We start from the raw sequence: 27,110 nt of genomic DNA on the forward strand, positions 1-27,110 counted from the left end.
GAGCAGCAGCCCGGCTGCTGGGGCGGTACATAACTGGAATAGACATCAGATGGAAATTATTGGCAATCATCAAGGCTCACTCAATAAAGGAGTGTTTCTGCAGGTGGGGACCACAGACCCCATCTCAGTACCAATGCTTCCTGGATGATGTTTTGGTCACTTTTGAATGTTGGTTGTGCTCTCACACTCATGGTAGCATGATACGGACTCTACAACCCACACAAGTGGCACAGGTAGTGCAGCTCATCCAGTATAGCACATCAATGTGAGCTGTGGTTTGCTGTGTCTGTCAGCATAGTGTTCAGAGAATGGAGGCGCTACCAGGAGACGGGGCAATACACCAGGAGACGTGGTGGGGGCCGTAGATCCCAGCAGCAGGACCGATACCTCTGCCTTTGTGCAAGGAAGAACAGGAGGAGCACTGCCGGAGCCCTGCAAAATTACCTCCAGCAGGCCACAAATGTGCATGTGTCTGCACAAATGGTTAGAAACTGATTCATGAGGATGGCATGAGGGCCCGACTGCCCAACACCATACAGGACGCTTGGCATTTGCCACACAACACCAGGATTGGTAAATTCGCCCCTGGCGCACTGTGTACTTCACAGATGAAAGCAGGTTCACACTGATCACATGTGACAGAGTCTGGAGATGCTGTGGAGAGAGATCTGCTGCCTGCAACATCCTTCAGCATGACCGGTTTGGCAGTGGGGTCAGTAATTTTATGGGGTGGCATTTCTATGGAGGGCATTGAAGCTATGGACTGGCCCACCCATTCCCCAGACCTGAATCAGATTGAGCACATCTGGGACATCATGTCTCGCTCCATCCACCAACATCACATTTTACCACAGACTGTCCAGGAGTTGGATGCTTTAGTCCAGGTCTGGGAGGAGATCCCTCAGGAGACCATCTGTAATCTCATCAGGAGCACGCCGAGGTGTTGTAGGGAGGTCATACAGGCACGTGGAGGCCCCACACATTTTGACTTGTTTCCACTTTCATTTTGTTTTGTTTTGATTTTCATTTTGTCTTGTTTTGATTTTCATTTTGACTTGTTTCCACTTTCATTTTGTGTGTGTCTTCAAATCCAGGTCTCCATTGGTTAAAACATTTGATTTCCATTGATGATTTTTGTGTGATTTTGTTGTCAGCAAATTCAACTTTGTACAGAACAAATTATTCAATGAGAATATTTCATTCATTCAAATCTAGGATGTGTTATTTGAGTGTTCCCTTTAATTTTTTGAGCAGTGTATTATTCACTAAAATCAATGTTTAAAAATAGGATTTATAAGCTCTGCATTTCTTGTGCTAATTAGACCTGTGACTAGTCGATGGGGCGTTAGTTTCCCCAGACTAGTTGGCCCTCTTTCCATGTTATCATGCCTCTGTTGGTGTGATAACATGATTTCAATGAGCCAGTGTCACCGTCGGCACCTGGAAATCTCGCCCATGCGTGCATTGAGTCTCTGAAGCCGGGTGCTTCGGCTTCAGAGAGATGCACTGCGCATGACCAGAGTAACAGCTTCTGCACTTATGATCATGTGCAGTGCACCACGCTGAAGCCGGGATGCATACACCAGGCTTCAGAGACTCAATATGAGTGAACAAAGCCACATGCATGCTTGAAATTGCCGGAGGGTGTGTTAATGCCAGGGGCAGGGGACTTACATTAAAAGTGCCACTTCAACGCTAAAAAAAACCCGAAAAACACAAAACCAAAAACTTTGGTGTGGTATATGGATGTGACTTTTTAAAACACACATCACCGGAATTTTCGTATATAACCTAAAGCTAATGCTATATACTGGCATTATCATGCTAATTCTATACAAACTTGTAGTGGTCAGCTCGGATATATAGGTTTTGGAACCGGAGAAAGTAAAGTTTGGAAAATTATCAGCTTCTTGAGTGACAGCAGCTGAAGATCAGATAATATCTGGGGGGTATTCATAGTTATCCCCTCCCCCTGTTAGAATTAAGTATTATACAATCAATTTAATTTTTGACTTGCAGGACCTGTGCTGAGGTCATAGCCATGTGACCAAAAGGGGCAAGGCCTCAGCCAACAGATAAATGTTGCTTCCTGGTATCTAATTTATTGACTGAGGCATCGCCCCTTCTCGGTCACATGGGTATGACCTCAGCACAGGTCTTACAAGACAAAAATTATCGATAATATAATACTTATGCTAATTCTAACAGGGGGAGGGGATAACTCTGAATATTCCCCCAGATATTATCTGATCCTCAGCTGCTGTCACTCAAGAAGCTGCCAATTTTAGAAACTTTACTTTCTTGGATTTCAAAACCTATACATCCTAGCTAACTACAGGTATGTATAGAATCAGCCTGATAGTGCCAGTATAACACTGGCTTTAGCTTATATATGAAAATCCTGGTGATTACACACAAAGATTGGTTCCCTTTTAAAAATGTTGCAATCTCACTCCAGTGAATATGTGAAGGTAAAAACTGAAGTCTCTACCTTTTATAAATGTAATGAATTTAGCAACCCCCATGCAATATTTCCAGAAACGTACCACAAATAACAGCAAAGTGACCTGCAGAAAAACAGACTAAAGAAAGGAAAAATTAAATTTTGGAGGGAATCTATTAAGTGCGGTATATTTTAGTTTTTCTCTTCATTTACTAATATTACACAAGTGTTTTTTGTTTTTTTAATCAATGGGAAAGACAAGTAATTTTGATAGTAAGTCCGAAAAAGAACATGTACCGTACTAACAGGTTTAGTTTTTGTTTGTCTTTTTTTTTTTCCTTCAGTATTTGTTTTGGAGACCCATCTGGTTTTGGCTTACAGTAATTTTTTTTTTTCTCTGTAGGTTTTACTCTTGATTTTTTGGCTTACAAATATTAATGCAAAACACTGAAAACATGTGTAAAGGGAACCAGACAGCTGATGCATGCCAATTCACGGGCAGCATGTATCATTCAAAAGCCTGGCTGAAATCATACAGCCAAGTTTGTCTTTTAACCACTTCAGGCTACTAAAAAAAGACAAGAAGTTAAAAGAAGTGACCTGCCCATTCTTCTGGTTGTTTCAGCCCAGAAGACACTCTACTTTTCAATACAAGCTTGAAAGATGTGATTTAAAGGGAATCTGTCACTCAATCTGAGAGCAGCATAATTTGATGTGACAAGAATCGGGCTGCTTGCTGCGACTTTTATAAAGTCACCATTTTAGCAGCAGGAGATTATCACTAGAGGACTAGTAAACCTGCTGTCTTGTAGTTCTCCATATTCATGCGTTTTGTATAATCCCACTCCCATCACTGATTGGCAGATTTTTGCCTATGCACAGTGTACATGGAGAGCTGCCAATCAGTGGGGTTACAGAGCTCAGCATTCAGAAAACTGCTAGATTTGCAGCAGAGGAAATTGTGATTTGATCAGAATGACAGCAAGCAGCCCAGTAAATGACACATCACTGGAATCAGGGTTTCTGTCTCTACTTTATGCTACTCTCACATGGGGTAACAAAAATCTGGTGACAGATTCCCTTTAAATTAAGTTGCTGTGTTTTTAATGCTTCCTGGTATTTGACTTTGTAAAAACTTTGATTTATTGAGTCATTTCAAAAATTTAACGCAGATGGCTCACTGCATAAAAAAAAAACACTAGGCATGAGATTTCATACAATCATAGAATTCCTTTAAATCCCATCTACTTTCATAGAACTGTAAGATGTATTTTTTTGCACTGCAAAAATAATTAGCGTTAATTCCCCTTAAAGCTTAGGGTCCGCTCACACATGACGGACTTGATAAAGAAGACACATTTATGCTTTTAGGCTGGGGCCATACCAGCGTATGGCATCCAATACGAGTGCATCAGATGCAGTATGCTAGCTCCCACTGTGCTAAGAGTATAAGCAGAGTGTCATGCCACTCTGATCCAATCCTGCGATCGGATCAAAGCTGCGGAGGAGAGAAAGGAATTAATCTCCCTATCTCCTCCATTGCCAGCTGGTGCGATTTATAGCTGGGGTCACACACAACGACGTCGCTGTTACGTCACCATTTCCTGTGACGTAACAGCGACCATAGATGATCGTTAGTAAGCTGTCAAACATGTAATTTTAAGCAGCGACGGAGCAGTGATCATAGCGACCTCGACGGTCGTTGTGCGGTGTCACACACGTCGCTGTGCGACATCTCAGACCTTGATAGAGGCGTGGTGTTTACCCCTAGACATGTTTTGCGTTGCCTCTTTTCACGCCCCTCTGTTCCGATTGGTGATCGCTACAGCGCCTTTGGGTTGCCTTTTTTCACGCCCCTCTGTTCCGATTGGTGATCACTACAGCGGTGCCTGATTGGGTGACCATGCCAAACAAAGGAAGACGCAGTAGTGCTTTCATTCATTCTATTTCATTTCATTCAGATCCACAAAGAACGACACACTAGCGACACCAGACAGAGAATCTACTGCGTGGAACAAAGAATGGAACTTAAAGAATGAAATCAGTGTAACGCCTTCGGCAAGTTACCCAATCGGAACGCTGTTGTAATCACCAATCGGAGTCGTAGGGGCGTTGCAAAATACACCGCAAAAAACACACCCTTGTCCTGCCTTCAGTCCTACGTCACTGCCTTCAGGGTCGTCGCGACCGTAGCTGCTGCGGTGTCAAACACAAGGATGCTGAGCTTATCATCATGGCGCAGCAGGGTAGCAACGATCAAAAAATGACCTGGAACATTCAGGAGCAAGCAGCAATTTCGCAGCAGGGGTCTGATTGTTATGTGTCACACACAGCGAAGTCGCTGTTGAGGTCGTTGCTACGTCACAGAAAATGGCGACTTAGAAGCGATGTCGTTGTCGTCGTCGCTGTGTGTGACACCACCTTATCTCAATATACTCCAATGTCATCCGAGTGCAATGTGATGTTTCACTCGCACCCATTGACTTATATGGGTGTGAGTGAAAACTGATCAGATTCCACCCGCAGCATGCTGTGACTGTTTTCTCTGTCTGATTAGGGCTGAGAAAATAATCGCAGATTGGAACGGCCCCATAGAGTAATATAAAAAATCCCATTCCACCCAGTCCATTTTACTCACCGTGTGTTCACTTGGAGGATTCCATAGATTCTATACTAGTGTAACAAATCTCAGCTGGTGTTACAAAAGGTTTTAGTTTCTGGTGTTGCTCTGTGATATTTAAAGGGAACCTGCCACCAGATTTGTCCCCTATAAGCTGCGACTACCACCGGTAAGCTATTTTATATACAGGATTATAGAATACTGTATATAAGTGCCCAGGCCACTCTGAAATTGCTCTCAGAAACGCATTGACAATAAAAATAACTATCTTATCTGGATTTTTCCACCAACGTGCAACGCTTCTTTAAGGAATACTATAGGCTGCTCTGTATAGGATAAAAAAAGACAGATTTTAGTATACTCACTTGTGGGGCAATCGGGCCTGATGGGCATCACTGATCTCGGTCCGGCGCCTCCTATTTTCTTACGATCACAGTCTTCCTTCCCTGCCCCGTGTGGATGAGGCGTTCTACGTCATCTACACAGAATCCTTCATTGTGCTCCTGCGCACTTCTCTGTGCCCTGCTGTTAGTTGATCAAAGTATTGTAGTGCATAGGCGCGGAGAAAGGTCAAAGCACACCCGCGCATGTGCACTACAATACTTAGGTTTGTCCCCTACACACACTTCTCTGTGCCCTACTGAGGGCAGATCAAATTTTTGTAGTGCAAATTCGCGGATAAAGGTCAAAGTACAACTGCGCATGCGCACTACAATATTTTGATCTGCCCTCAGCATGGCACAGAGAAGTGTGTGTAGGGGACAAATCTAATGACAGGTTTCCTTTCAGTAATTTACCTTGAGATTAATTTCTGTCCCTTCTGTAAGATATTGGTTAGGTAACTTGAGCTGTGCTATGGGGCCTTGTAGTGGTTGTATACTTTTTACACAAGGGTGTAAATTCTATGTACATGCAGTTTTCCAACTGTCGCCCGGATTGTGGATCAAGGACGAGTGATCCAGTTTGACCGATTTTTGGTCATGGAATGTAAGGAGCTACGATACCGGCATAATCAATTTATTTTCCTACAAGCTTTGGATATTAATCTTCCATGATTTCTGCAGCGTACCACCTAAAGCAAGTGAGAAATTGGGATCTGGATTTTATTTTCTGTACATGTTTAGTCTAGTAATGAAGCTGACACTCTGCCTGATACTGAGGAGCAGCCAATGTGATGTATCATCCATATAATAAAATATTAGCTGGCAGCGTTATCCGTTGTACATTTACTGTGACCAGTTTTTAATCTCAGAAGCTGTTACCATTTAGATGTATGATCTGGTGAACATTTTTATAATGTATTGGCCTTCACCCTTCCCCAGCATTCACCACTTCCCAGGAGAAGCTAATTCAATAGTACCTTCACTTGTGGTTCTGTGCAGAAAATTCAATATTTCTAGCATGTATGTACTTTTTTTTTTTTTTCATGTCAAAACATCCAGTGGCTTCCAATTGACTATTTAATTTGGCCTAACTTACATCTAAGCTCTCACATTACCCTAGGTAAGCATACTGTATAACAAGCAATCTGTAACGTACGCTCACATCTGTTAATTCAATTGTGTCACACATCGAGTGAGATTTCATACAAAGTTCAGTTCAAGACTTGAGAAGACCGTGTAACACCAGCGCTACCATTGACTAGAACACCAGGATATATTATATGTTATAATTACAATTTGCTATAAATATTCAGATGGCAGAAACAGCTGTTTCTAAACTCCTTCAGGACTGTCTAATTTTATTCTTTAACAAATTAAAGCAATATAATAAACTTGAGAATACCCTTTCTAGACAGCATGAAAATAATTAAGCTAGTGATTGACTTGCTTTTTTGATCTTCTGTCATTCTTCTGCTGTGTAACCCCTTCTCGACCTTCTTTCATAGTGTACAGCTGGTTTCCATGGAGCTTGGCCACTAGTGCCTACACTTACCCTGGCTAAAAGTGCCGCATTAGTTGCATTCCTAGAACGGAGTTAACTACTCTAACATACCAGCCACTTCTTTCCAGCCAATTGATTTTTATACAGCAGTTATCTGCTTACAGGGGTTGGCCACTACTTTTACATTGATGGCCTGACCTTAGGATAAGTCATCAATGTCTGATTGGCCAGGCCGGTTCTCTGTGCCGGTGGCAATAGCTGGCAGTTGGAAGTGCTCAGTTCCAGACCTGCCCTGTCTTCTGATAGCAGCTGCAGCTAGGTAATGCTCATCTATCTCCTATTGATTTGAACACTAGGCGGATGTGCAATTCCCAGCCACAGCCATTATCCGTTAACTGGCCAGCTCCTTGAACTCAGCATTTCTGCTTACTTTCTGCTGCCGTCAGCACAAGGAACAGCTGATCCGCGCAGGTGTGGAGTGTTAGACCCCAGCCAATCAGACATTGATGGCTTATCCTAAGGATTGGCCATCAGTGTAAAAGTAGTGGACAACTTCTTTAAAGAGGTTGTCCACTACTTTGTCAACCCCTTTTCATTCACCTTGTTCACCCCCATCAAAATAAATAAGCCTATACTCCCCTCCAGTGCGACCGCAGTTCCAACAATATCTGAACCAGTGTTCCTGGGGCCCATGTTACATTGATACGTGGGCCCCGTGACCAATCAGTGCCGGCTTCCTTCATCCCGCCTTCTGACGCTTGAGCAGGAAGTCAGTCCAGCACACACATCTTGCCTAATTGTCCAAAGACGGGGAGATGGACGCCGGGCGCTGATTGGTTGAGGGGTCTGCTTGTCATAACAATGTCATATGGGCCACAGGAACGCAGCTTCAGACATCGCTGGATCGACGGCCGCACTGGGGTGAGTATAAGCTTATTTATTTTTTTTTATGGGGTGAACAAGGTGAATGAAAGGGGTTGTCCAAGTGGTGGACATCCCCTTTAACTCCTTCTCCACTTCTGATAAGCTGCTGTTATAAATCTTTTAGAATTACAAACCCTCTGAAAAATTATATCGATAAAGGGAATTTCTCTTTTCTTTTTTACATTTTATTTTTAAAATGTGTAAAATACGTTGCTTACTATACAAAACCATTAGGTTGTAGCCTGTTAGGCCTCCATCTATTAAACTCAATATACCGTATTCTACATGGCCTCTATGGGGGTAGAAGGCCAGGATCAGAGATGACTTAGATTTCCACAGATGTCCTGTAATGTAAATTTTATTTATATGGGATGGTATAAATGAGAATACAGAATGGGAATATTGAAATTCATTCATGAAGAGGTCCTACACACTGCATAAGTATTAAACTCCTTTTCTCGGTTACATGGGAGTCACAAAATTGAGAGGGCGACAATGAGACAAAAAGCCACCTGTTTGAATGTGTCAGTTGAATCTCTCGGGGACTAACCTGTTACATCTTGATTTGCAGAGAGGATTATTCATAGAAAAATCTAACTTTCCATAGACATTTGGCTCCAGGGACAATATACTACTAGGGACTAAAGAGAAGAGGCTGTGATTTACCTATTTTACTATTGGAGGTATGTAAAAATTGTTCGTTTCATTCTTCAATTCTATTTTGATGTGCTTACTTTACAAAGACGTTGACCCATAGACTGAGGTAGGGGTACAGCACAAGAGGGGGGGAAAACATCTGAATGGGCTCCCAATCCGGTAAGAATGTTTACAAGTCTGGTGTTGCACCTTACTCGTGGGTATACGACATTTTTTCCGCACTCCAGTCTTCACAGCCCCCAATAGATCATGTCCTGACAGATTTCCTATGCACAGTGCGATGGGCATAATTTTCAGAAAGGGGAACCAGCTCAACTGATACAAAATGTTCCACTTTATTTGGAAAGTTCTAAAAACATCGCAACATCCACAAACTATCAATTAACAAACGCTCACAAGTTTCTGGTGCCGTGCACCCCAGATATTCTATGGTGAATGTTTTTAGAATTTTTCAAATAAAGTTGGACATTTTTTAATATCCTTTGACCCGGATCCCCTTTTCGAAAATTATGGCTTTTTTTTCTCGTTTTATGCAGCAACACTGCTCAAAGCTCCAAAAAGAAATAGGCCGTTAGAGTGCTGGGCCCACAGCTCCCTTACAAATAATATTAAAATAAAAAACAAACCTCATAAAGTACTCAAACACAAGATTCTGGCGAGTCTGCCAGCAGACAGCGACAAAGTGCTGGCGGACATACCTATTTTTCTGCTCCAGCGTGATGATATTGAAGTCCCAGCACAATGACATAAACACGTTGTTCCGCCCAGGACACGTTCAGTTCATTGCCTTTCGTTCTGTAGGTCGCAGGCCTAAAGCGACCGATGGCATACAGAACGGATGGCGATACCGTCTATCGGTGCCCCTGCAGTCTGTGTCCCACTCCTTGGCCAGCCTCGCAGCTGCTCGCACAGTAGTGTGTCAGCATCTGCTCGCACAGCAGTGTGTCAGCAGCTGCGGGATGACGAGCGCTGCCGTCAGGAGGTTAGCAAAGTTCATTTCCTGCGGTGATTAAGTCCACTGTATTCCTGACATCAGAAATCGTCACTGAGTTTCATGCTTGCAGCGATATCACCTCAAGTCTCGCGGGAGCCCGTGATATTGCCGCTAGTCAAAGTCTCGGGCCGCCTGCGAGACTTGAGGTGACACAAGTACATTGACAATATGTCTCCCTATTATACCATGGCGCTTAACTGTATACTATAAAGAGCAGGGATTGCTCTTTGTAAGGGGTATGGGGTAGTCACCCCCTCTGCACCCACCCCGGTAGCTCTGATGGTGCCTTTGGTCACACATTTTGGGACAATTAAATATAATTTTTTGCCAGATTTTTTTTTCCCACTGGTATCTAATGTGTACATATACACACACCTATATTAGTAATATGTGCTATTGGTAAAACTTATATACTTTTTCATATCTTGAGACTTGCACATTTAATGTATATCTAACAGAAATGTCGCCCACCTGCAGCGGTCACCCCAGGGACACCACTCCACCTTCGTGGGTGGTTACTTTTCTTCTGCGCGGGCTGCAGCTCTTAAAATCGCATGCTTTTAATAGCAACAAAATGGCGGCGGTTCAAATTTTTCGATCGGACCGCTGAGGCGCACTGTCACCTGTCTAAACAGGTCTAGTCCTTGATCCTGTTCGTGACGCCAGAAATGTGTCGCCCACCTGCAGCGGTCGCCCCAGGGACACCACTCCACCTTCGGGGACGCCACAGGGTCTTCACTTTGGGTATATCTGGCTACAGGTATGTCAGGTTTATTTATATAAGAGTCGTGACGCCACTCACTGTTTGCGGTCAGGGGTATGGGTGACCGCCACAGGTTTAACGAGCGTCTGGGGCTGATGGAGTCTGCAGTCGGATGGTGTGACCTCCCGTGAGTGAGGCTGGCCCCAGGGGCTCGGGTGCGTAGAACAGGTCCCAGAATAACTCAGTCTCAGTCCGGAAAGTCTTTCAACTTGTTTTTACTCACTGTTAGATGTTTTGTGAGGTAACCGGGCGATGCTGAGATTAGACCAGGTGGAACCAGGAACTCCTTCGGGTCGATCTGAGGGTAACCATTAACTCGCCTTCCTAGCACTTCTTGTTTCGGATAACCCCTGACTTGAAGTAACGTGGGGTCTATCCAGGGAAGTCGCTGCTGCCTTTTCTCCCCTTTTTGGATTGTTTGCCGGCAGCGTGGACCAGGTGAGATGGCTTCTGGCTCTGTCTCCTTATGGGTCCCCCTGTTGCTGCTGAGGCTCAGACTCTAGATGGTTGGCGAGGGACCTCCAGTCCCCTCATCGGCAGGTTTAGCAGATCAATAAATGGACGTCTACTCTAGGGACCTGTTCCCTGTGTGTGCCTAATCACCAGCAGTCCCCGTACTCGACTGTATCTCTTCAGGTGTCTTTTTGACTGATTCTCTGGTAACTGTTCTCCCCCGCTAACAGCTACTACACGTGCAGGGTCTCACTAGGGTGTCCATGTGTCTCCCGGCAACTCCTGCACTCCACACCCAGACTGGCTCACTCCTCCTACTTTTCTTACAGCCTCTGTAGCTTAGCTTCCAGAGCCTCCTCTACATCCCTTGACAAAAATTGAAAGCTAGCCTCTTCCAGAGGCTACCCAAGGGTCCTATCTAATGGTGTGGGAGACCTGGTTGCTATGTGTCTGTGCGTACACACCTCATTCTGGCCTTTGGAGTCACCTGGAAGCACTGTCCCAGCATGTGTGTAGTACTCAGTGGTACCTGACCAGGTCAGGGGCGCCACATATATATAACAGACAAAAAAAAACATACAAAGTTAGACATTTAGGAAATACTATACATGGGTAGGCAATGACGCCATCCAGTCAACTATAGTATTTCTGAAATGTCTGACATTGTATATTTAACAAAGTTCCGCTATAATTCACTGACTGTCAGATTAATGTTAGGCAGCATTATAACTCTACAACTTCTTGATTCCTGAAAGAGAAGAATCTGCAGCTAAATCCATTCATGTAGAAATGCATGCTTGCAAATTATAAATAGAGAGAGAGTGTGTGTGTGTGTGTGTGTGTGTGTGTGTGTGTGTGTGTGTGTGTGTGCATGCGAATATATATTTAGTGGGGGGGAAAGTATTTAGTCAGCCACCAATTGTGCATGTTCTCCCACTTAATTTTTAAAATTATAGTGGAAAATAAGTATTTGGTCAATAACAATTTTATCTCAATATTTTGTTATATATCCTTTTGTTGGCAATGACTGAGGTCAAACATTTTCTGTAAGTCTTCACAAGGTTGGCACACAATGTTGGTGGTATGTTGGCCCATTCCTTCATGCAGATCTCCTCTAGAGCAGTGAAGTTTTGGGTCTGTTGCTGGGCAACACGAACTTTCAACTTCCTCCAAATGTTTTCTATGGGATTGAGATCTGGAGACTGGCTAGGCCACTCCATGACCTGGCAGTGTGCTTGGGATCTTTATCATGCTGAAAGACCCAGCCACGTTTCATCTTCAATGCCCTTCCTGGTAGGAGGTTTGCACTCAAAATGTCACGATATATGGTATCATTCATTCTTTCATGTACATGGATCAGTTGTCCTTGTCCCTTTTGCAGAGAAACAGCCCTAAAGCATGATGTTGCCATCCCCACGCTTCACAGTAAGTATGGTGTTCTTTGGATGCAACTCAACATTCTGTAGCCTCCAAACATGGCGAATTGTGTTTCTACCAAACAGTTCTACTTTGGTTTCATCAGACCATATGACATTCTCCCAATACTCTTCTGGATAATCCAAATGCTCTCTAGCGAACTTCAGACTTAGAATTAGAAGTATGGGGGAGGTGCTAGTGTAAGAGGATCAAAAATCCCTGAAAAATCATATATAAATATAACACTGCACTCTCAATGGACAAGAATGAATAAAGATAACTCTTTTTCTCAATGCTAATAGATTTTAAATACAGAAGGCAAGATAGCAACAATTGAAAGACATGTGACACTTGCGACAATTTTGCGACAATAACGTTTCGGTCCTCCAGGACCTTGATCACATTAGTCGCTAAATTACTATGAAGAAAAGTGTTTTTTGGGGTTTTTTTAATGATTAACAGACAGTAGCCTCCTTACTCATAGGCATATGTATAAAGACGTTCGTCCAGAAATTCAAAAAAAGTGGCAATACGGTGAGGTTTTTCCTGTTCCCTCCACAGTGGAGTTCAGGGTAGGAATATCCTGTCCTTCCTGGGCAGTTAGGGAAAATTAATTGCCTATATAGAAGTGCAGGAAGATCCTTAAAGTAATTAATGCATGTGTCTTATAAGTTTAGAAAGGAGGCGGATTGCCGGCCAGAGCGACGTCGCAGGGAAGGTAAGTCCGTGTGACGGGTGTTAGCGATGTTGTGCGCCACGGGAAGCGATTTGCCCGTGACGCACAACCGACGGGGGCAGGTACGCTCGGTAGCGATATCGGTACCGATATCGCAGCGTGTAAAGTACCCTTAAGGACATGGATTACTGGAACCATGTCCTGTGGTTTGAAGAGACCAAGATAAACTTATTTTTCTTCAGATGGTGTCAAGCGTGTGTAAAGGCAGCCAGGTGAGGAGTACAAAGACAAGTGTGTCCTGCCTACCATCAAGCATAGTGGCAGGAGTGTTATGGTTTGGTGCTGTATGAGTGTTGCCGGCTGTGGGGAGCAACAGTTCATTGAGGGAACCATGAATGGCAACATTTATTGTGACATACTGGAGCAGAGCATGATCCCCTCTCTTCGGAAACAGGGCCACAGGGCAGTATTCCAACATAGTAACGTCAAACACCTCCAAGACAACCGCTGTCTTGCTAAAGAAACCAAGGGTAAAGGTGCTGTAACTCCAGTGTCCCTGTCCTATACTGCCATCCCTCACCAGCAGCGACACCGACATACCGCTACGATTGGACTAGAGCCAGTGTACCCTAACCCAGAAGTACCTCTTAGCCTATGGATGAGAGGCTCTAGAAACTTAAGGCATCCTCCCCCTATGGGAGGTGCCTCAGCAACATGGTCTTACTGCTACAGACACACTGCTAGTTGTCAGGTTCTGTTCCCGTTCCTTGTATCCTGTATCCTTTACCTGTACCTGCTAATCCGTACCTGTGTTCTAGTACCTGCCTGAACCTGTCGTACCTGTTAGTATTCACCATACCTGCTGTTCTTGCTGTCAAACCTGTCCCTGCATCATCGACCCCAGGCGTCAGCTGCCACAGTACAAGATATTCCCTGGAGTAGCACCTGGTGGCTACCTTCCAGCACAAGCCTATCCAGTCCACCAATGTAACAGGTGCTGGACTGGCCAAGCATGTCTCCAGACCTAAACCCTATTGAGAGTGGAGCATCCTCAAATGGAAGGTGAAGGAGCACAAGGTCTCTAAAATCCACCAGGTCCATGATGTCATCATGGAGGAGCACTCCAGTGGCTTTAGTGAATTCCATGCCCAAGAAGGCTAAGGCAGTACTTAAAAGTAATGGTGGCTGGCATAAAATTTTGACACTTTGGGCACAATTTGCCCATTTTCATTTATGGGTGTACTCACTTTTGTTGCCAGAAATTTAGACATTAATGGCTGTCTGTGTTATTTAGCACACCAACTTTACACTCTTATACAAGTTGTACACCGATACAATGTAAAGTAGTCAAAGTTTCATATCTTCAGTGTTGTCCCATGAAAAGATGTAATTTATATTCCAAAATAATTTGAGGGGTGTACTCTTTTGTGATATACTGTTTAAATTTATTAATTGTACTATCCAACATGCAGTGGATAAAATAAGTATTGAACACTCCACCAATTTTATAAGTAAATATTCTGTATTTCTAAAGGTGCTGTGACATGAATTTCTTAGCAGATGTCGGTAACAATCCATCTAATCCACATGAGCAATTTATGGACATCTCTAGTTTGATTTCTTTGTTGTGTTTAATAATGTAAATGAATAGGGAAAAAGTATTGAACACCTGAAGAAAGAGAGGTGCAAAAAGCCATGAAACATTATGACCTCAGCTGAAATCTATCACTGATTAGAAAGCAATTTTGCCACTTATGAAAAATATCAGATGGTTCAACTGATGGCCTATAAAAAGGTGACTCATTACCAAGGTGCCACACAAGAAACATCTCATGATGGCTAAAACCAGTGATCTGTCTCAAGACCTTCACAACCTTATTATTGCAAAACATACTAATGGCATTGGTTATAGAAAAAATTCTAAACTACTGAAGCCTCCAGTGAGCACTACTGGGGCCATAATCTGGAAGTGTAAATAACATAATTTCATCATTAACAGACAAGGACCAAGTGCTCCCTGCAAGATTTTAGAAGAGCGATTTCAGAAGAGCGAAAAGAATTAAGCGGGCTTTACACCCTACGATATTTCTAGCAATTGCTAGCGATATCGTACGCAAAAGCACCCACCCCCGTCGTGCATGCGATATTGTGTGATCGCTGCCGCAGCGAACATTATCGCTACGGCAGCATCACACACACTTACCTGGTCGGCGGCATCGCTGTGACTGACGAACAATCCCTCCCTCAAGGGGGAGGTGCGTTCGGCGTCACCGCGACATCACTAAGCGGCCGGCCAATCAAAGCGGAGGGGCAGAGATGAGCAGGACGAACATCCCGCCCACCTTCTTCCTTCCTCATTGCGGGCGGGACGCAGGTAAGGTGAGGTTCCTCGCTCCTGTGGTGTCACACACAGCGATGTCTGCTGCCGCAGGAACGAAGAACAACATCTATAAACAACCATTAACAATTTTTGGTTTTAGGACGACCTCTCCATGGTGAACGATTTTAACCACTTTGGAGGTCGCTTAAGGTTGCTGGTAAGTGTTACACGCTGCGATACCGTTAATGACGCCGGATGTGCGTCACTAACGACGTGACCCCGACGATAAAACATTAACGATATCGTAGCGTGTAAAGCCCCCTTTAGAGTTGTCCAAGATCCAGGGACCACCTTTCCTTGGCTCTTGGAGCTAAAGAAAGACTTCGAATCAGCAGGAACAATTGTTTCAAAGCAATCAATAAGTGATGCACTCAGCTTCCATGGCGTGCATGTACATTCACCATGCAAGACTCCATTGCTGAACAAAATGCATGGTCAAGCGAGTTTAAAGTTTACTCAACAACATTTAGACAAGCCTGTAAAATACTGGGATTATATGGTCTGGTCAGATGAAACTAAAATTAAACTCTTTGGATTCCATAATACATGCCATGTTTGGAGACCAAAAGACAAATCACCCCAAAAACACCATACCCAGGGCTGTATTTTGCCTTCGTGCTGCCCTAGGCACTTTAAGTGGTCGCGCCCCTTATTGACAACGTAAAACTGAGTTTTCGCACACGACATCTGTTTAAGGCAGATCTACTCTGTAAAACACTTGAAAAAGTATCAATGAGAAACGAAGGGCACTAACCCCCCCCCCCCCATGGGGATCACCACAGGCACATCAAAACATAGCATGAGTATAAAATATTCCCACCGTCCCCACTTATATACTGTGACTGTCACACTGCCCCTAATAAACTACACACTGCCCTCCCTTATAAATTATATCCACCACACCTTCCTCAATTATGAAATATGATCTGCACACTGTCCTCACATCATGCTGCCCCCTCCTCAGTGTCCCATGCATGCTGCCCCCTCCTCACAATGTCCCATGCATGCTGCCCCCTCCTCACAGTGTCCCATGCATGCTGCCCCCTCCTCACAGTGTCCCATGCATGCTGCCCCCTCCTCACAGTGTCCCATGCATGCTGCCCCCTCCTCACAGTGTCCCATGCATGCTGCCCCCTCCTCACAGTGTCCCATGCATGCTGCCCCCTCCTCACAGTGTCCCATGCATGCTGCCCCCTCCTCACAGTGTCCCATGCATGCTGCCCCCTCCTCACAGTGTCCCATGCATGCTGCCCCCTCCTCACAGTGTCCCATGCATGCTGCCCCCTCCTCACAGTGTCCCATGCATGCTGCCCCCTCCTCACAGTGTCCCATGCATGCTGCCCCCTCCTCACAGTGTCCCATGCATGCTGCCCCCTCCTCACAGTGTCCCATGCATGCTGCCCCCTCCTCACAGTGTCCCATGCATGCTGCCCCCTCCTCACAGTGTCCCATGCATGCTGCCCCCTCCTCACAGTGTCCCATGCATGCTGCCCCCTCCTCACAGTGTCCCATGCATGCTGCCCCCTCCTCACAGTGTCCCATGCATGCTGCCCCCTCCTCACAGTGTCCCATGCATGCTGCCCCCTCCTCACAGGGTCCCATGCATGCTGCCCCCTCCTCACAGGGTCCCATGCATGCTGCCCCCTCCTCACAGGGTCCCATGCATGCTGCCCCCTCCTCACAGGGTCCCATGCATGCTGCCCCCTCCTCACAGGGTCCCATGCATGCTGCCCCCTCCTCACAGTGTCCCATGCATGCTGCCCCCTCCTCACAGTGTCCCATGCATGCTGCCCCCTCCTCACAGTGTCCCATGCATGCTGCCCCCTCCTCACAGTGTCCCATGCATGCTGCCCCCTCCTCACAGTGTCCCATGCATGCTGCCCCCTCCTGACAGTGTCCCATGCATGCTGCCCCCTCCTGACAGTGTCCCATGCATGCTGCCCCCTCCTGACAGTGTCCCATGCATGCTGTCCCCTCCTGACAGTGTCCCATGCATGCTGCCCCCTCCTCAGTGTCCCGTGCATGCTGCCCCTCTCCATGAGCTCCTAATGCTGCCTTCCTCTTTTCCATAATGTCACCTCCATGCTGCCCCATTCATCCTAAGACCACCACACTAACGCTTATGCTGAGACCCCCCACACACACACTACCCCACTCTTGATATTGACTCCCCTACATTGTTCCACTCCATACTGAGCCCAGACATGCTGCCCCTTCTCCATAATGAGCTCCCAATGCTGGCCCCCTCTTATTCTGAGCCTTTACACTCCCCCCCCCCCATCGATATTGTCATTGCTCTATCCCTCAACCCTTGTCCTGTCTCTAGCATTGGCCCCTCTCTCCCATTCCCCCAGCAGCAGCCGCTCTCTCCCGCCTTCACCAGCAGCCTCTCCCCCAGCATCAGCCTCTCTCTCCCCAGCATCAGCCTCTCTCCCCCCAGCCTCCCCCAGCTTCAGCCAGCATCAGCCTCTCTCCCCCCGCTTCCCCCAGCATCAGCCTCTCTCCTCCCAGCCTCCCCCAGCATGAGCCTCCTCCAGCATCAGCCTCTCTCCTCCCAGTCTCCCCCAGCATGAGCCTCCTCCAGCATCAGCCTCTCTCCTCCCAGCCTCCCCCAGCATGAGCCTCCTCCAGCATCAGCCTCTCTCCTCCCAGCCTCCCCCAGCATGAGCCTCCTCCAGCATCAGCCTCTCTCCTCCCAGCCTCCCCCAGCATCAGCCTCCTCCAGCATCAGCCTCTCTCCTCCCAGCATCAGCCTCCTCCAGCATCAGCCTCTCTCCTCCCAGCCTCCCCCAGCATCAGCCTCCTCCAGCATCAGCCTCTCTCCTCCCAGCCTCCCCCAGCATCAGCCTCCTCCAGCATCAGCCTCTCTCCTCCCAGCCTCCCCCAGCATCAGCCTCCTCCAGCATCAGCCTCTCTCCTCCCAGCCTCCCTCAGCATCAGCCTCCCTCAGCATCAGCCTCCCCCTCCCAGACTCCCCCAGAATCAGCCTCTCTCCTCCCAGCCTCCCCCAGCATCAGCCTCCCTGCTCCCAGCATCAGCCTCCCTCCTCCCAGCCTCACCTTCCCCCTCCCAGCCTCAGCCTCCCTCCTCCCAGCCTCCCCCAGCCTCAGCCTCCCTCCTCCCAGCCTCCCCCAGCCTCAGCCTCCCCCAGCCTCAGCCTCCCTCCTCCCAGCCTTCCCTAGCTTCAGCCTCCCTCCTCCCAGCCTCCCCTAGCCTCAGCCTCCCTCCTCCCAACCTCCCCAAGCATCAGCCTCCCTCCTCCCAGCCTCCCCCAGCATCAGCCTCCCTCCTCCCAGCATCAGCCTCCCTCCTCCCAGCCTCCCCCAGCATCAGCCTTCCTCCTCCCAGCCTCCCCCAGCATCAGCCTTCCTCCTCCCAGCCTCCCCCAGCATCAGCCTTCCTCCTCCCAGCCTCCCCCAGCATCAGCCTTCCTCCTCCCAGCCTCCCCCAGCATCAGCCTTCCTCCTCCCAGCCTCCCCCAGCATCAGCCTTCCTCCTCCCAGCCTCCCCCAGCATCAGCCTTCCTCCTCCCAGCCTCCCCCAGCATCAGCCTCCCTCCTCCAAGCCTCACCTTCCCCCTCCCAGCATCAGCCTCTCTCCTCCCAGCCTCCCTCCTCCCAGCCTCCCCCAGCCTCAGCCTCCCTCCTCCCAGCCTCCCCCAGCCTCAGCCTCCCTCCTCCCAGCCTCCCCAAGCATCAGCCTCCCTCCTCCCAGCCACCCCCAGCATCAGCCTCCCTCCTCCCAGCCTCCCCCAACATCAGCCTCCCTCCTCCCAGCCTCCCCCAGCATCAGCCTTCCTCCTCCCAGCCACCCCCAGCATCAGCCTCCCTCCTCCAAGCCTCACCTTCCCCCTCCCAGCCTCCCCCAGCATCAGCCTCTCTCCTCCCAGCCTCCCCCAGCATCAGCCTCCCCCAGCCTCAGCCTCCCTCCTCCCAGCCTCCCCCAGCCTCAGCCTCCCTCCTCCCTCCCTCCTCCAAGTCTCCCTCAGCATCAGCTTCCCTCCTCCAAGCCTCCCCCTCCCCCTCCCAGCCTCCCTCAGCATCAGCCTCCCTCAGCATCAGCCTCCCCCTCCCAGACTCCCCCAGAATCAGCCTCTCTCCTCCCAGCCTCCCCCAGCATCAGCCTCCCTGCTCCCAGCATCAGCCTCCCTCCTCCCAGCATCAGCCTCCCTCCTCCCAGCATCAGCCTCCCTCCTCCCAGCCTCCCCCAGCTTCAGCCTCCCTCCTCCCAGCCTCCCCTAGCCTCAGCCTCCCTCCTCCCAACCTCCCCCAGCATCAGCCTCCCTCCTCCCAGCCTCCCCTAGCCTCAGCCTCCCTCCTCCCAACCTCCCCCAGCATCAGCCTCCCTCCTCCCAGCCTCCCCCAGCATCAGCCTCCCTCCTCCAAGTCTCCCTCAGCATCAGCTTCCCTCCTCCAAGCCTCACCCTCCCCCTCCCAGCCTCCCTCAGCATCAGCCTCCCCCTCCCAGACTCCCCCAGAATCAGCCTCTCTCCTCCCAGCCTCCCCCAGCATCAGCCTCCCTGCTCCCAGCATCAGCCTCCCTCCTCCCAGCATCAGCCTCCCTCCTCCCAGCCTCCCCCAGCATCAGCCTCCCTCCTCCAAGCCTCACTTTCCCCCTCCCAGCCTCCCTCCTCCCAGCCTCCCTCCTCCCAGCCTCCCCCAGCCTCAGCCTCCCCCAGCTTCAGCCTCCCTCCTCCCAGCCTCCCCTAGCCTCAGCCTCCCTCCTCCCAACCTCCCCCAGCATCAGCCTCCCTCCTCCCAGCCTCCCCTAGCCTCAGCCTCCCTCCTCCCAACCTCCCCCAGCATCAGCCTCCCTCCTCCCAGCCTCCCCCAGCATCAGCCTCCCTCCTCCCAGCCTCCCCCAGCATCAGCCTCCCTCCTCCCTCCCTCCTCCAAGTCTCCCTCAGCATCAGCTTCCCTCCTCCAAGCCTCACCCTCCACCTCCCAGCCTCCCTCAGCATCAGCCTCCCTCAGCATCAGCCTCCCCCTCCCAGACTCCCCCAGAATCAGCCTCTCTTCTCCCAGCCTCCCCCCCAGCTTCAGCCTCTCTCTCCCCCCAGCCTTAGCCTCTCTCTCCCCCCAGCCTCCCCCCCAGCCTCAGCCTCTCTCCCCCCAGCCTCAGCCTCTCTTCCCAGCCTCAGCCTCTCTCTCTTCCCAGCCTCCCCCCAGCCTAAGCCTCTCTGTCTTCCCAGCCTCAGCCTCTCTCTCTCTTCCCAGACTCCCCCCAGCCTCAGCCTCTTTTTCTCTTCCCAGCCTCAGCCTCTCTCTCTTCCCAGCCTCCCCCCAGTCTCAGTCTCTCTCTCTTCCCAGCCTCAGCCTCTCTCTCTCTTCCCAGCCTCCCCTCAGCCTCTCTCTTCCCAGCCTCTCTCTCTTCCCAGCCTCAGCCTCTCTCTCTCTCTCTCTCTTCCCAGCCTCCCCCCAGCCTCTCTCTCTTCCCAGCCTCACCCTGTCTCCCCCCAGCCTCCTCTTGCATGATTACAGTGGACAAAAAGAGGCATCGCAATTTGCAGCGATCAGCAACTAACCTGTAAGGAGCCCATACATTCTAGGCTCTGCCTCTGCCTTACCTGCTCCGGTGCCCGCCGCCCTGCTCTGGCTGGCTCCAGCTTCAGACGCGTCCTCCTCCACGGCGTGTGTCATCTGCAGCATTGGACGCTGCAGCACGGGGCAGTCAGCTGAATGTCGCGCCCCGGAACTTCCATGGAACTTCCGGGGTTAGTCAGCTCACTATGCCCGCCATGTATTGAAATAGACAGCAGAAGTGCGCCTCCCCCCCCCCCCCCGGAACACAGCCGAGTGTAACGGAGGGAGGGACGGGGGGCGGGGATGTAAAAAAAAAAAAAAAAAAATTTATAAATTTTTTTTTTTTTTTTTTTGCTGCCAGAAAGTGCCGCCCCCCGCAACGTGCCGTCCTAGGCACGGGACCACGGGTGCCTAGTGGCAAATACGGCCCTGACCATACCCACATTCAAATTGTCTCTCCAGTAAAGGAGACAAACTCTAGCACAGCGCCACCTATTGGAAGTAGCGATCCTAAAAGTCACAAGTGGATTTTCAACAATCCTTTGCAATATGACTCAGGATATATAAGCCAGATCAGAATCCCAATTTGCAGACACGGTTTTTCGGGGTGCTTGCCCCTCGTCAGTGCAAAGTATGGGGGTGTCTGATCTGGCTCATGAGAAAGCTATGTGGGGACCACGAGGGAACACTATTCTCCTTAAGGAGACTTTGCAAGCCAGTCTGGCTGCCAGGTAAGGGGACTTAGGTGGCGCTGTGCTAGAGTTTGTCTCCTTTACTGGAGAGACAATTTGAATATTTCTTAGAGGGGCGTGGCAGCTATAAGTCCCCTTACCTGGCAGCCAGACTGGCTTGCAAAGTCTCCTTAAGGAGAATAGTGTTCCCCCGTCATACCCACATTGAGATTTGGAGGTGGTAACATCCTGGTGTGGGGCTGTTTTTCAGCTATCAGCACTGGCAAACGTCATATAATTGAAGGCAGGATAACTGGACAAATGTACCAAGACATCGATAAAAAAATCTTCTGCAATCTACCAGGATGATGATGAAACAAGGGTGATCATTTCAGCTAGACCATGATCCCAAACACACAGCCAAGGAAACTCTCAATTGGTTCCAGAGAAAAAATAAACTAAAGCTGCTACAATGGCCCAGCCAATCACCTGACCTGAATCCAATAGAAAATTTATGGAAGGAACTAAAGCTCAGACTTCATTGAATGAGCTCACAGATTCTTCAGGATTTGAAGAGTGTTTGAGTGGAAGAATGGGCCAAAATCACACCTGAGCAATGCATGCCACTAGTTTCGCCACACATTACATTATTATATATAAATAACTAAGTTTATGGCATCTATGATTTGTTTGGATGCATGGATTGGATGGGTTCTTACCAACATATAGTGAGAAATATTGGTGATGTGTTTAATACTTATTTCAATTTCACAACTGTGTATATGTATGTGTATATATGTTTGTGTGTATACCGTGTGCAGAATTATTAGGCAAGTTGTATTTTAGAGGATTTTTTTTATTATTGATCAACAACTATGTTCTCAATCAACCCAAAAGACTCATAAATATCAAAGCTTAATATTTTTGGAAGTTGGAGTGTTTTTTTTTTAGATTTAGCTATCTTAGGAGGATATCTGTTTGTGCAGGTAACTATTACTGTGCAGAATTAGGCAACTTAATAAAAAACAAATATATTTCCACCTCACTTATTTTCACCAGGTAAACCAATATAACTGCACAAAATTTAGAAATAAACATTTGTGACATGCAAAAACAAAACCCCCAAAAATTAGTGACTAATATAGCCACCTTTCTTTATGATGACACTCAACAGCCTACCATCCATAGATTCTGTCAGTTGCTTGATCTGTTTACGATCAACATTGCGTGCAGCAGCCACCACAGCCTCCCAGACACTGTTCCGAGAGGTGTACTGTTTTCCCTCCCTGTAGATCTTACATTTTATGAGGGACCACAGGTTCTCTATGGGGTTCAGATCAGGTGAACAAGGGGGCCAGGTCATTAGTTATTCCTCTTTTAGACCTTTACTGGCCAGCCACGCTGTGGAATAGTTGGATGCATGTGATGGAGCATTGTCCTGCATGAAAATCATGTTTTTCTTGAACGATACCGACTTCTTCCTGTACCACTGCTTGAAGAAGTTGTCTTCCAGAAACTGGCAGTAGGTCTGGGAGTTGAGCTTCACTCCAACCTCAACCCGAAAAGGTCCCACAAGTTAATCTTTGATACCAGCCCATACCAGTACCCCACCTCCACCTTGCTGGCGTCTGAGTCGGAGTGGAGCTCTCTGCCCTTTACTAATCCAATCTCTGGCCCATCAAGAGTCACTCTCATTTCATCAGTCCATAAAACCTTTGAAAAATCAGTCTTAAGATATTTCTTGTACCAGTCGTGATGTTTTATCTTATGTTTCTTGTTCAAAGGTGGTCGTTTTTCAGCCTTCCTTACCTTGGCCATGTCCCTGAGTATGGTACACCTTGTGCTTTTTGACACTCCAGTAACGTTGCAGCTCTGAAATATGGCCAAACTGGTAGCAAATGGCATCTTGGCAGCTTCACGCTTGATTTTCCTCAATTTATGAGCAGTTATTTTGCGCCTTTTTTGCCCAACACGCTTCTTGCGATCCTGTTGGCTATTTGCCATGAAACGCTTGATTGTTTGGTGATCACTCTTCAAAAGTTTGGCAATTTCAAGACTGCTGCATCCCTTCTCAAGACATCTCACAATTTTGGACTTTTCAGAGCCCGTCAAATCTCTCTTTTGACCCATTTTGCCAAAGGAAAGGAAGTTGCCTAATAATTCAGCACACCTTAAATAGGGTGTTGATGTCATTACACCAAACCCTTCCTCATTACAGAGATGCAAATCACCTGATTTACTTAATTGGTAGTTGGCTCTCAAGCCTATACAGCATGGAGAAGGTATAAGAATTATCATGTGATCAAAATACTCATTCGCCTAATAATTCTGCACGCAGTGTTGTGTGTAATAATAAATTATATATATATATATAATATTTTATTTACAGTTGAAACCAGAAGTTTCCACCCACTCTCTGTAAAGACACATCTGCATGTTTTTCTCTCTATCTGACATGAAATCAGAATAAACCGTTTTAGGTCAATTAGGAAGCAAAATTATTTAGAATTTCCAAATGCCAGTATAATGAGAATTATTTGTTAAAGGCATTCGTATTACTTTCTGCAAAGTCAAGAGTTTACATACACTTAAGGGCCATTTACACGCTGCGACATCGCTGACGATATATCGTTGGGGTCACGGTGTTTGTGACGCACATCCGGCGTCGTTAGCGACATCACAGCGCGTGACAGGCTGGAGCGACCTTAAACGATCGCAAAAGAGGCAAAAATTGTTCGTCTGAGAGAGGTCGTTTATTTATGAAAAATCGTTGTCTGGTCAGTAGCGATGTTGTTCCTTGTTCCTGCGGCAGCATACATCGCTATGTGTGACACCACAGGAGCGACGAACATCTCCTTACCTCCGTCCACCGGCAATGAGGAAGGAAGGAAGTGGGCGGCATGTTCCGGCCACTCATCTCCGCCCCTCCTCTGCTATTGGACGGCTGCTGTGTGACGTCGCTGTGACGCCGCACAAACCGCCCCCTTAGAAAGGAGGCGGTTCGCCGGCCAGAGCAACGTCGCAGGGAAGGTAAGTACATGTGACGGGTGTTAGCGATGTTGTGCGCCACGGGCAGCGATTTGCCCGTGACACACAACAGACGGGGGCGGGTACGCTCGCTAGCGATATCAGTACCGATATCGCAGCATGTAAAGTACCCTTAAGAGTACTACGCCTTTAAACAATATGGGACAGCCCATATGATGATGTCATGTCTTTGGAAACGTCTGATAGGTTTATTGCCAACATCTGAGTTAATTAGAGACAAATGTGTGGATGTATTTTAATGCACACCTGAAACACACTGCTTCTTTGTGTAGCATCATGGAAAAGTCAAAAGAAATCAGCCAAGATCTCAGGAAGAGAATTGTGGACTTGCACAAGTCAAGTTCATCCTTGGGTGCAATTTCAAGATACCTGAAGGTGCCTCCTTCATCTGTAAAAACAATTTTACACAAGTACAAACAAGATGGGAATGCCCAGCCATCATACCGCTCAGGAAAGAGACCGGTTCTGTGTACCCGAAATGAACGTGCTTTGGACAGACGTGCATATCAACCCAACAACAAAAACAAAAGACTTTTTGAAGATGCTGGTGGAAGCTGATAAGATTGTGTCATTATCGACAATGAAACAAGTACTGTATCAACATGGGTTGAAAGGGCACTCTGCCAGGAAGAAGCCATTACTCCAAAGGAAACATAAAAAAGCCAGATTAATGTTTGCAAATCTACACAGGAACAAAGAACTTAATTTTTGGAGACATATCCTGTGGTCCGACAAAACTAAAATTTAATTGTTTGGCCATAATGACAATCGTTACGTTTGGAGGAAAAGGAGAGGCTTTGAAGGCAAAGAACACCATCCCAACTGTGAAACACAAGGATGGTAGCATCATGTTGGGGGTTGTTTTGCTGCAGGAGGGACTAGTGCACTTCACAAAATAGAAGGCATCATGAGGAAAGAAGATTGTGGCAACAGTGAAGCAACATCTCAAGTCATCAGCCAGGAACTTAGAGCTTGGGTGGAAATGGGTCTTCCAAATGTACAATGACCCAAAGCATACTGCCAAACTGGTTACAAAGTGGCTTAAGAATAACAAAGTCAAAGTTTTGGAGCGGCCATCACAAAACCCTGATCTCATTCCTATTGGAAATGTATGGGCAAAGCTGAAAAGGCCGATGTGAGCAAGGCGATCTAAAAACCTGGCTCAGTTACACAAGTTCTGTCAGGAGAAATGGGGCCAAATTCCTACCAGTTCTTGTGAGAAGCTTGTGGAAGGATATCCAAAATGTTTGACCTAAGTCAGAGTTTATGGGCAATGGTACCAAATACTAATGAAATGTATGTAAACTTTTGACTTTGCAGAAAGTAATAAAATGCCTTAAAACATTCTCTCTCTCATTATTCTGGCATTTGGCAAATATAAATAATGTTTGTTACTAATTGACCTAAAACAGGAAAGGTTTATTTTGATTTTGTCAGATAGTGAGAAAAACATGCTATTGTAATGTGCAGCACTACAGATCAGGATAGAAAGTCTGTAGTGCTTCTGCCACATTCGACCATGTCCTCTGCCTTATCTTCAGTCTCTCCATTGGCTGAGCATTTCTGTCCCTTTTTTTACTTTTGTGATCAGTGGCAGTCCAGCAGCAGGTGTATGAATTTGATTAAAAATCCCTTCCATTTAAGTTTTTTGAGTTTTTTTGCTCATTAAATCTATGCATATCTGCATGAAATGTAGTGTACTAATATACTCTCTTCCTACCGACTCTTTCTTTGGTATCCTGCACCGTTCTGCTCCTCTTCTCAATTATGTCATCGCTCTTCAAAGTCTCCGGCTGACACTGCGCTGTGTGTGACTCGGAAGAAGCTTTTACAATGTAGACCCATGGAGTGTCAAAGAGTAAGTCTATGGAGCCTCATTCTGAGAGATTTCTGGCTTGTGCATAGAGCATACGGTGGGCCAGAGTCTGAAGTGCGGTGACCTCATCGAGAAGAGGAGCAGAACGGCGCTGGATCCCGGAGAGAGCGGCGGTAGGTGAGGATATTAATACTCACACTAAATGCAGATATACGGTACACAGATTTTATTAAAAAAACAACAAATGAAACTTTAATGAGGGCTCGTTTAGGCCTTGTTAACATGTTCAGTATTTGATTAGTATTTTAACTTCAGTATTTGTAGCCAAAACCAGGAGTGGAACAATCAGAGGAATAGCATACTAAAGACACGGGCACCACTTCTGCATTTTTTACCCACTCCTGGTTTTGGCTACAAATCCTGAGGTAAAAAACTCACCAAATACTGACTGTGTGCACGTGGCCTTAAAAGGGGTTCCAGGACTGACTTACTGATGACCTATCCACAGGATAAAAAGTTACCGTCTACTAATGGGATAGGGGATAACTTCTTTGAAATTTGACTGCTAAGATTACAGCAATCCCAAGATTTGGGCTCTGGAACCCCTAGAATGGGGCTATACAGTCCTTCATAATTGGAGCAGAGAAACACATGGTTGGCCTACACTCCATAGGACTGCCGAAAATATCTAAGTGCAGATGGTAGAGATGCCACCATCTTGGCCCCGGGGCTGAAGCAGTATTCTGCTTTTCTTCGGTCCCATCATCCACTGTGTGACTGTTTATACACCAGGGCTCGTGCACAGAGCAATGATGTCTATGGTGGCAAAGTAAAGTAACTGTA

The 27,110-nt window shown here is 47.3% G+C and overlaps 1 long non-coding RNA gene across 2 annotated transcripts in view; it reads left to right on the plus strand.

Annotated features, from left to right (window-relative positions):
• The window catches only part of LOC142290606 (uncharacterized), a 233,371-nt gene that overhangs the window by 151,963 nt on the left and 54,298 nt on the right, over positions 1-27,110 (plus strand). For both annotated transcript variants that reach the window (XR_012750352.1, XR_012750351.1), the window contains exon 3: positions 8,443-8,554. This is a non-coding gene — a long non-coding RNA (uncharacterized LOC142290606). The remainder of the gene's footprint in view (positions 1-8,442; positions 8,555-27,110) is intronic.

This window comes from Anomaloglossus baeobatrachus, chromosome 2 (genome assembly GCF_048569485.1).
Source record: "Anomaloglossus baeobatrachus isolate aAnoBae1 chromosome 2, aAnoBae1.hap1, whole genome shotgun sequence".
Lineage (NCBI taxonomy): Eukaryota > Metazoa > Chordata > Amphibia > Anura > Aromobatidae > Anomaloglossus > Anomaloglossus baeobatrachus.